General features: G+C 37.0%; 1 pseudogene; it reads left to right on the top strand.

Annotated features, from left to right (window-relative positions):
• The first annotated feature begins 10,179 nt into the window (after nucleotides 1–10,179).
• Nucleotides 10,180–10,865, top strand: LOC123786566 (uncharacterized; annotated as a pseudogene).
• Nucleotides 10,866–11,603: the final 738 nt, after the last annotated feature.

Below are 11,603 nucleotides of genomic sequence, written 5' to 3'. Positions count from 1 at the left end.
GAACATAATAATAAAAAATAAAGAAAAATAAACATTTTAAAAAATAAAATAAATAAAAAATAAAATTAGAAAAAGAAAAGAAAATTAGTTTCAGCAATATTTTATAGTTTCTATGTGAAATTCTTAAAAACCTTTTTTATTTTCTTGATGACATTTATGTGAGATATTTTTAAATTTCACTTTTAATTTCATTGCTGATATACAGAGATGTAGTTGAGTTTTATAATGAACTCATTTGTATATTAACTCTGCTAAACTCATTAATTACATCTAATAACTTATTTGAATTTTTTCAGGGGGCCAGCTGTTTCTATGTACATAATTATATCATCTACAATAATGATAATTTCCTTTTTTATCATTCTACACTTTATAATTTTTCTTTTGCTTTTTTCATTATATTGCACTGACCAAAATGTCTCACAAAGTGTCAAATACAAGTATTTACAGAAATAGTCTCATCTCGCCTATCCAAATGATATTCAATACTTCATTATACCCATGATTTTTGCTTTTCATTATTTTCTTTATATTTTATTAAATTTCAGAAGCCCTCATCTGTTCCTAAGTTGATAAAATATTATTATAAATGTCGTAATGAATTTTATGCATCTATTGAAATATTAATGGGGCACCTGGGTGGGTTAGTAGGTTAAGTGTCTGACTCCTGATTTCAGCTCAGGTCATGATCTCAGGTTAGTGAGATCGAGCCTGCATCAGACTCTACTCAGTGAGGATTCTGCTTGTCCCTCTCTTTTTCCCTTTGCTCCTCCCCCTACGCTCTCTCTGTCCCTCTAAAATAAATAAATAACTAAAATATTTTAATAAAGAACTATTCATAAGATTTATTTCTTTTCTCCTCCACATTTTGCATTCAACTGATTAATATTTAAATGTTAAACCACCTTGCATTCTTGATAAAAGCTTCCTTTAGGTAATATGATCTTTTTCATATATCAAAATAGCTCATATTTGTAATTATTTTTGCACTTATTTTCATTGGCAATATGTTTTTTTTTTTCCTTTCTTATAAGGTCTTTGTAAGGTTTTGGTATCAAGAACGTGTTAGTCTCGTAAAATGAATTTAAACAGTATGTCTATTACAGAATTTTTGATAGACTGAAATTATTTTCTACTAAAATTTTGAAGAAAATATACCAGTGTACTTATCTATTTTGGAATGAGGAATATTTGAGCTCTGGCATCAAATTATTTTAAAATTTTAAAATGTAAATTTTTATATTTCTTTTTGTGCATTTTTCTTTATTTGTGATTGGGAATTTTTCCATTTCATAAAAATAACCTTCAAATATATTAGCATAATGTTGGAGGATCTGTAGTGATGTACTTTCTTTCTTTCTACTATTAGTAATTTGGTGTTCCTTTATTTTTTTCCTTGATAAGGCTTGCTAAGGATTCGTGTTTCAATTTTTTGTCAAAGGACCAATGTTGACTTTATCCATTTTCTTTACTGTTTATCTATTATGTATTTTATTGATTTCTTGTATCACCTTTATTTTTTTTCCTTTGGATTTAACTTGTCCTTTTCTTGTCTCTTGATATAGATATTTAGGTTGTTGTTTTTTTTATTTGTTTATTTGTTTTTGAAGTTTTTACTTTTTTTTTATTTGAGAGAGAGAGCAAGAGGGAGCATGAATGGGGAGGGGAGGGATGGGGAATGACAAAGGGGTTGAGAAGCAGACTCCCCACTGAGGAGGAAGCCCAATGCAGGGCTAGATCCTAGGACCCATAAGATGATGATCTGAGCCAAAGGCAGGCCCTTAACCTAGTGAGCCACTCACATGCCCCATATTGTTTGTTGTTTTTAATTTTTCTTATTTTCTAATATAGGCATTGGGAGATGTATGTTTTCCTTTAAATATTGCTTTAAGTCCATATTAAATACCTTATGTTGCTTGTAATTTGATTATTATTTTCTAATCATACTTGTGATTTAACTGAGAGATTTAGACGTGTACTGGTAATTTCAAATATGCTGAGGATTTACTAGCTTTAGTTTTCTGCATACTTTTTTTTCTTTGTGGTAATATACACATTTAACCATTTTAACAATTAATAAGTACAATTCAACAGCATTAAGTACTTCAGAAATACTGTGCAAATACTAGTAGTATCCAGTTCCAGAACATTGTTTCCAGAAGGAACTCATGTTCTCACCACTCCCAGCCAGTGGAAAACACTAGTCTTTCTACATCCATCAATTTTCCTGTTCCATAGATTTCATATAATGGAATCATACAATTTGTGCCCTTTTTGTGTCTTGCTTCTTTCACTTAGCATAACATTTTCAAGGATAATCCATATTGTAGCATGTATCAGTACTTCATTTCTGTGACAGAATAATATTGCATGATTTGGATAAACCACATTTTGTTTATAAACATAGCAGTTGATGGATATTTGTGTTGTTTTGGGTTTTGTGAGTTTTGGCTTTGTGAGTAGTGTTTCTATGAACATCCATATACATACAAGTTTTTTGTTTGAGTACCTGTTTTCAATTCTTCCCAGTATATACATAAGAGTGAACTTCCATTTATTAATAATTATTTTCTTAAATTATTGAGGAACTGTTTCCACAGGCTATGCCATTTTATATTCTCATTAGCAATGAACAAGAGTTCTAATTTCTTCATATCCTCAACAGTATGTTATCTACCCCCCCCCTTTTTTAATATAGCCATCCTAGTGAGTCTGCAATGGTACCTTACTGTAGTTTTTATTTGTGTTTCCATAGTGACTAATGACATTGACCATCCATTCATGTGATTGTTGATTGGCATTTGTATGTCTTCTTTGGAAAAATGTCTTTTCAAGAACTTTGGGTATTTCCGAATTGGATTGTTTGACTTGTTTTTATTGAATTGCAAGAGTTACTCATATATTTTGGATACCACATGCTTATCAGATATATGATTTGCAAATATTTCCTCCCACTTTGTAGAAATTTTTTCTTTCTCTTAATAGTGTCCTTTAATGAGCAAAAGTTTGATCTTAATCATTAAGTCCAATCTATGTATTTTGTTGCTGTTATTGCTCATGCTTTCGTTGTCACATGTAATTACCGGACCCAAAGTCATGAAGATTTATTCTTGTGTTTTTGCATTAGGGATTTTATATATTTTGTATATTATATTCAGTTCTTTGATAAATTTTGAGTTAGTTTTTGTGGAGTTATGTATTCATCCAAATTCATTATTTTTCATGAAGGCTCTATTTTTAGGGTTGCAGATGTATTCCCTTGATCTATATTTATAGCCTTATGACAGTACAACACTACTTTAATTACTGTAGCTTTGTACTAAGTTTGGCAATCAGGAAGTGTGGGTTTTCCAACTTGGTAAATCTTCTCCAAGATTGTTTGGGTTATTCTTGTCCTTTTAAAATCCATATGAAATTTAGGAGCAGCTTTTTTCATTGTGCCCTCCCTCGGATAATGCTGTTGAGATTTTAATAGATATATTGAATGTGGAGATCAGTTTGAGGAGTATTATTATTCCATAAGATCAATTCTCCCAATCCATGAACATGTTGGTATACTCCATTTATTTGAATCTAACTTCTTTCAGTAATGTTTTGTGTAATTTTTATTCTACAACTCTTGTACCTCTTTGGTTAAATTAATTTCCAAATATTTTATTATCTTGATGTTGCTACAAATAAAATTGTTTTCTTAATTAGATTTTTAGATTGTCCATTAGTAATATTTAGAAATCCTACTGATTTTGTCCAGTGATCTTGTACTGTGCAACATTACTGACATTTCTTTAGCTCTACTGGGATTATTAGTAATTGAAGGACATAGTGGGGGGCCAAAGAGGATTATCTGCAAGCCTTAAAATGTAATGAAATTTGTCCTGTTAGGTTTGAGACTTTCTTGGGACCCATGACACCTGTCTTCCAATTTCTCCCTTTTAGAATAAGAATGTCTACCTAATGTGTCTCAGAATTGTGTCTTGGAAGCAAATAACCTGTTGTCTAGTTTTATAGGTTTACAGATGGAGCGAAATGTTGATGCAAAAATAAATTGTACCTGAAATCTTATCCATACCTGATTTAGATGATATTAAGAAAGTGTTTTGGTATTTAGAGTTGATGTTGGATTGTGTTAACATAAGTGAAAGCTGTGACACTCAGCCCAAAGTTGGAAAAAAACACTGTGATCTGCCTGAATATGAAAGACTGGCTTGTTTCTGAAAGCTACTAGACATTCTTCTTGCTGAGTATAAATTTCCAAAGTCTGATAAAATAGACCTGTTAGCTCATCAAAAAACAGGCTTGCAGAAATGATGAACTGGAGGGACTGAAGTCCATTTGCACTACATCTAAAACACTGAAAAAAAAGTAATATCTTTAAATAATGCTTGAAATGAGAACTGAAAAGCAGAGAACAAAAAGACATTCAAAATACAAATCAAGGCAAACCTGCATTCAGGAAAAAGTGAAATCTTACATTTCCCACAATCAATTTGCCACAAAGAATAGATCAATCAGGTATCAACTGAAGCTGAAGCATTTACTTTGACAGTAATTGTTACTGAAAACATGATAAGTAATTACACCTTATTTTAAATATCCACTGGCCACTGACATTGTATTTTCACTCTATTTTTTAAAATACTTTAATGTCTCTGTATTATAATGTGTTTTCAGTATAACAAACATTCAACCTGAGATGGAATGGTTGTGGGGTGTTGGGAGAGATTTCATATGTATGTACAGTGAGGAAATACACCCCAAGGAAAATGTAACAGGAAAATGTGTGGGGGTTCAGTGGTTTTATTTTTTTTAAGATGTATTTAATTATTTAAGAAAGAGAGAGAGTGTGGTGGGAAAGAGCAGTGGGAGAGGGAGAGAGAGTCCCAAGTAGAATCTATGCTAAGCACAGAGCCCTTCATGGGGCTCCATCCCATGATTCTGAGATCACCAACTAGAGCCAAAACCAAGAGTCAACACTCAATCAACTGCACCATCCAGGTGCCCCAGCAGTTAAGTGGTTTTTAAAGGTAACATTACAGAGAGGTCTTCCATTGTCTGAGGTCACGTTTGAATAGGAAATACCTGTACGAATTAAGAGTGCCAGCCTTGTATATTTTCATATGCATTTGTTTTTAACAAAAATTAAATTTACTAACATGTTCTAACAATTGCTTAACATTATCTTGTTTTTGCATCCAAATCCTATAGAAGAAAATCCTTTAAACAATGTGTGTTTGTAATTTTCAAAACTTAGACATACAAACATTCATAGAAAAACCAAATAATTACCAATAGTGTAAAGACTTCAAAATATATTAAATCTAAAATGATACTAAGCATAGAGAAATTGACTCTATAATAAAAATTTCTACAACAAAAATTACCAGACTAAAATTGTTATAGATGTAGTTTATAAAAGTAAAGGATGTATAACCCTTGTATTTATTTATTTTTAAAAAATATTTATTGATTGATTGATTTTAGAGATAGAGAGTGAGAGAAAGATTATACTTGGTGGGGAGTGGCAGAGGGAGAGAGAGAGAATCTCAAACAGACTTCCCACTGATTGAGGAGCCCAATGAAGGGTATGATCTCATAACCCTGAGATCATGACCTGAGCCAAAACCAAGAGTCAGGCATTCAACTGACTGAGCTACCCAAACACCCTAATCCCTATATTAAAAAAAAGAAAGGAAGAAAGAAGAAAGAGAAAAAGAAAGAAAGAAAGAAAGAAAGAAAGAAAGAAGGAAAGAAAGAGAAAGAGGAAAGAAAAGAAAAAAGAAAAAAGAAAAGAAACTTGTAGAAAATAAGATAAGGGGAAGCTATCTACTTTACCTTATGAAATTAATAAAACTTTGATATTGAAACTAGACAAAATTCACTTGAGCTTCTATTTTTGCCATAATAACACTTTATTGTTTAATTTTTTTAAAGATTTTATTTATTTATTTGACAGAGAGAGACAGACAGTGAGAGAGGGAACACAAGCAGGGGGAGTGGGAAAGGAAGAAGCAGGCTCCTAGCAGAGGAGCCTGATGTGGGGCTCGATCCCAGGGCACCAAGATCCTTCCCTGAGCAGAAGGCAGATGCTTAATGACTGTGCCACCCAGGCACCCCTATTTTTAAATTTTTTTAATAGTAATATTTTTATTATATTACGTTAGTTACCATACAGTACATCCCTAGTTTTTGATGTAAAGTTCCATGATTCATTACTTGCGTATATCACCCAGTGCACCATGCAATACATGCCCTCCTTAATACCCATCACCAGCCTATCCTATTCCCCCCAACCCCCTCCCCTCTGAAGCCCTCAGTATGTTTCCCAGAGTCCACAGTCTCTCATGGTCCATTCCCCTTTCTCTCTACCCTCCTTCATTCTTCCCTTTCTTCTCCTACCGATCTTCCTACTTCTTATGTTCCATAAATGAGTGAAACCATATGATAATTGTCTTTCTCTGCTTGACTTATTTCACTTAGCATAATCTCCTCCAGTCCCGTCCATGTTGCTGCAAATGTTGAGAAATCATTCTTTTTGATGGCTGAGTAATATTCCATTGTATATATGGACCACATCTTCTTAATCCAGTCATCTGTTGAAGGGCATCTCGGCTCCTTCCATGATTTAGCTATTGTGGACAATGCTGCTATGAACATTGGGGTGCATATGGCCCTTCTCTTCACTACGTCTGTATCTTTGGGGTAAACACCCAGTAGTGCAATGGCTGGATCACAGGGTAGCTCAATTTTTAACTTTTTAAGGGACCTCCACACTGTTTTCCAAAGTGGCTGTACCAACTTGCATTCCCACCAACAATGTAGGAGGGATCCCCTTTCTCCACATCCTCTCCACCATTTGTTGTTTCTTGCCTTGTCAATTTTTGCTATTCTAAATCTACAAGGTGGTATCTCAAGGTGGTTTTGATATGAATTTCCCTGATGGCTAATGATTTTGAACATATTTTCATGTGTCTGTTAGCCATTTGTATGTCTTGAGTTTCTGTCATGATGAAATATTACCAGATTTGCTATAGTGTACCATAAACAAACAAACAAAAAATTGGAACACCCATTTTCAGACATTAGATGATAAGCAGTGCAGGACTAATCCTTGAGTGAAGAAAATACTCAGGTTGGCAACATTAATTCAAGCTGTCCACCTGGGGGCAATTTCTGGACAATGTTTAAGAGAAATTGAGCCTAAGAGAAACATGGAAGCTTGGGTGACACAATTGGTTAAGCACTGGAACCTTGGTTTTGGCTCAGGTCTTGATCTCAGGATCCTGAGATCCAGCCCTGAATCAGGCTCTGTGCTCAGCCTGGAGTCTACTGAGATTGTCTTTCCTTTTCCCCCTCCTTCTCATGGTCTCTCTTTCTCTCCCAGATAAATAAAAATTTAAAAAAAGAATAAGAACATGGAATCTTGGTGAGATTAATGGGCAGACATCAGTTTGGAGCTATAGGCATAAAAGAAATTTGAGGGTCAGAGCACTGAGTAGGAGGGAGATGCACATAGGACGAGTCCTGGAGGTCTGTGTGTAGGTTCCTCACAGTTCCTTGGTCAAGGGCTCAGTGAAAATTTTACTGTACAAGATTCTACTAACCTAGGCAAACTGTAGCTTCTAATGATTTGAGAGCAAAATGGAGATCACCAACATCTGCCTGCTCATAGATGGGATTTAAGCCAAGCCAAGGTAAAGACACATTCAAATGCATTTCCAGCATCAGTTGAACATCAAGAAAGATAAAGCAAGGACGCCTTGGTGGTTCAGTAGGTTAAGAGTTCAACTCTTGATTTCAACTCAGGTCATGATTTCAGAGTCATGAGATCAGACTTTCCCATCAGGCTCTGCACTTAGTGGGGAGTCTGCTAGAGATTCTCTATCCCTCTCCAGTCACTCTACCCCTCCTCTCATTTACATACTTTCTCTCTCTTGTTCTGTCCCTAAAAATAAACAAACAAACAAACAAACAAATAAATCTTAAAAAAAAAGAAATGTAAAAAGGCATAACCTACAGGAGGTATTATGCTCTAGGAATAAAGGAAAAGCTGAAATTGTCCAGACCTAACAAAGAAAATAATAAAACCTTTGTGGTCAAAATAATCTACCAATTATTTATTTCCTATCAGAACAAAATACAACAAAATGTGTGTGTGTGTGTGTCTGTCTGTGTGTGTATGTGTATATATACACATATATACATAATACTCGATTTTTATACCACTGAGAAATTCATGTAACTATAATTAAAACACATGACTAAAATAGAGCAAGGTTTGGAAAAATAATAAAGGAAATTGTGCTGTTGTCACATTCTTATATTTAAAGACAGAGGCAGTTGTTGGTAGAATTATAAAATGGCTCCCAATGATCCCCATCTCCTAGTACTCATTCACTTGTATAATCTCACTCCCTGAATGTGAACTGGACCTAGTGACCTATTTCTAATGAATAAGATATTGCAAAATCTAATCATTTTCAAGATTATGTCATAAATGATAGTAACTTCATCTTTCTCTCTCCTTCTCTATCTCTCTTTCTCGGTTTCTCTGTTTTTTCTTCTCTTTTCTCTACTGTGTCTTCTTGACTTGCCCCCTTGAAAGAACAAACTGTCACATTTGAGACGTTTACTTGGCAAATGCTAAAGGAATTAGAAAGAGATTTTTGGCCAGTGATGAATGAGGAAGGAGGTTCAAGACCCTGCAAGGATCTGAAACCAACCCACAACCATATGAGCAAGTTTGCAAGTGGATCCTTCCCCCATTTGGCCTTGATGATACAAGCAGGAAGGATCCCAGGACACAGAGGGGGTTCCTGCAGGACCAGCTAAGAGGGTCCTTGGCTTCACACAGGACAGAAATCAAACACAAGCTGAAGAATGTGAAAGCAGAGTTTATTAAATAGCATAAGTGACAGGTAGAGAATAACAGAAGGAGTGTCTGGAAAACTCAGAACGGAAAGGAAAATGACTCTCGTCATTGCTTGGGTTTACAGGTTTATATTGGAAAGGGGTCTAGAGTGCACGTTCCTTTAGGAATCCAGGTTAGAATTCAATAAAAGGCAGGTGACAGGTGAATAGTAGGTGTTATTCCATAAATCACTGAAGGTAGTGATGCCAGTGTCATTAGAGGTTTGCTCAAAGCTAACATCCAGGAATGTGTCTGGGAGCTGGCTCTTCTTAGATGTTATCTGGTGTTTAGGTCCTAGGACAAAACTCAGAGAATGATTCACTTTCTTGCTTCCCCCTTGAAGGGAATATAGCTTCTTTGGCTTATTCGGAGGCAAAATATAGAATATGAGTAAATGGGACCTAGTGGAAAAAGAACAGGCAGGGAGCCTTTCTAAAAATGGACCCCCTTCAGCTTCCCTACGTCACGGAGATGACTCTGGCGCCCAATGACATCTTCATAAATCTTCATGGGAGACTGTGAAGCAATGGAACAATCCAAGATATGCCCAGTTCCCTTACCCACAAAAACTGTAAAATAATAAAAATGTATTATTTTAAAATGCTAAGTTTTGGAGAAATATGTTATGCCAAAGTAAATAACTAATACAGGTATACAGTATTCATTTTAAATAGACTATAATTAAGGTTGCCCCTTATAATTAAGACTGTTTCTTGTAAACATTTGAACGAGCACTTTAAAATAAAACCTATACAAACAAGTATGGAAAATAAAATGAAATATTAAATGGAAAGGAATACTAAAACTATTCAAGTAACCAAAGGATGGAAGGAGCAAAAAGAAAACAGGGATGAATTGGTAACAGCCTTGTCAAGAGGCGGGGCACCTTGGCTTTGTCTGCTCTGCTGCAGCCCCACCAGGTGCTGAGACTTGCAGCAGCCAGGAGCTTAGCCTCTGCCCTGGGGCCTCTCCAGGCTGGAGACCCACATCTGCAGTGCCAGCCCTGCCGTAGAAACACTTCCAGCCCAGCGCCTGGACTGGGGAGTTGCTGCCGTTTGGCATGAATAGTAATCAATTAGGGATCATTTATCAGACTGGAGTTAGAAGTGAGAATTCAGAAAGGTAAGGTCAGACTTGTTACCGCTTTTGAGCACCCCAGAAAGGGATAAGGGATTTATGAGGGGTGAAAAAGAAGAGCTTGGTAAAAGTAATAATAATAGTAATAATGATGATGATGATGATGATGATGATGATGATGAAAAAAGTCCATCATGAAGCCACCTTCTTCTACCGAATGGAAAGGCCACTCTGATGAGAAGTCCAAGGATTTCTCTAAAGATAAACAGAGAACCAAGGAGTCTAGCAAGAATGGTCACAGCAAGGATAAAAGAAAGAGGCACAGCTCTTCCTGTGGCAGCTGTACCAGGTCTCCTCCAGCTCTGCCTGCAGCTCTGGCTCCAGCAGTGGCTCTAGCTCTTCCTCCCTGGGCGCTGGGTGAGCCCAACACATCCTGAAACTCTTCCAGTTCTCCCAGTATTTCTCTTGGTGTAGAGGTGACACAGAAGCATTTTACATTACCAAAAGGAAGGAAAAGGTGGAACCTTTCCTCTAACCACACCAAAGTGCCCATTGGGAGACTCACCAGGAGTGTGATGAAGGATTACATCATGGGGGTATTCTCTACCTATAGGAAAATGATTGGCATTGTTGTAGAAAAAGATGCACCCCCATCTATGCAACAGCTATAAATACAGGGAGTTTGAGAATCCAGATGAAGCCAGCGAGGCACAGAAGCTCCTGGATGCAAGACAAGTCCATGGCCAAGAGATTACTGCCACCACTGTGTCTAGTTCCCTGGCCTAGTCCACCCCCAAGGCAATTCAGCCTTCCCAGGAGAATGCTGCCACCACCTCCCCTGTGGTGCCAGTTCCCCCCATGGAAAAGGATCAGGTTGTGACCCTGCCATGCAGATCTCATATGCACCCGAGACCTTGTCCCGACACCAGCACTGTAGCCACAGGAGTAGCTCAACCTCTCCCTTTACGCAGGGCCACTGAGGCTTTGCCCCTTGTAACTTATATCCCATCCAGCTCAGTTTTGTTCCTTTCCTAAGGATCCACTCATGGCTGAGCTTCTGCTTCAGAAGTGGGGGTATTTGAAGTTGTGCCTAGAAAGATGCCCTCCAGTTGTTTCCAGTTCCTGAGACTCAGTGTAGTGGCAAAGGCAGCTGGACCAGCAGGACTCCAGGTGGCAGGGCAGCCCTAGGCTAGAAGCGTATTTTCCATAGATGACCTGGGGCCAGTGTGGAGGGCTGCAGCACTTTCAGGAAAGGGTGCACTTTTCACAGCTGCTATTCCTATAAGCTTCTGCCCTGTTCCCCTGCTGGAGTCATCTTCTGATCTCTAGGGTCAAACACCCCGTGTTAATTGCCATAAGTGGTTCTGTTTTTACATGTACCCATGCACACTGCAACCCCCCGCCCCCGCAACTGCACATCTCCCTTTCTCTCTCTAAAATCTGTGAGCAAGCTGAAAGCCAGCTCTGCGGGGTCATCTCAACCCTCCTGTCTCCGCTCTTATTCATGATTGTTTGACTTTTATTGTGCAGTCAGCACTACACATTTTCTGTCTTGAGTTTCTGGACTTGGCAACACGTTAGATACTGTTGTGTTTGTACTTTGTTGTGTAGAGTGGAA

This window comes from Ursus americanus, chromosome 1, assembly GCF_024610735.1.
Source record: "Ursus americanus isolate L20-20 chromosome 1, mUrsAme1.1.p, whole genome shotgun sequence".
NCBI lineage: Eukaryota > Metazoa > Chordata > Mammalia > Carnivora > Ursidae > Ursus > Ursus americanus.
Note: the sequence above shows the minus strand (reverse complement) of the source record. Positions and strands in the feature narration are given on the sequence as shown.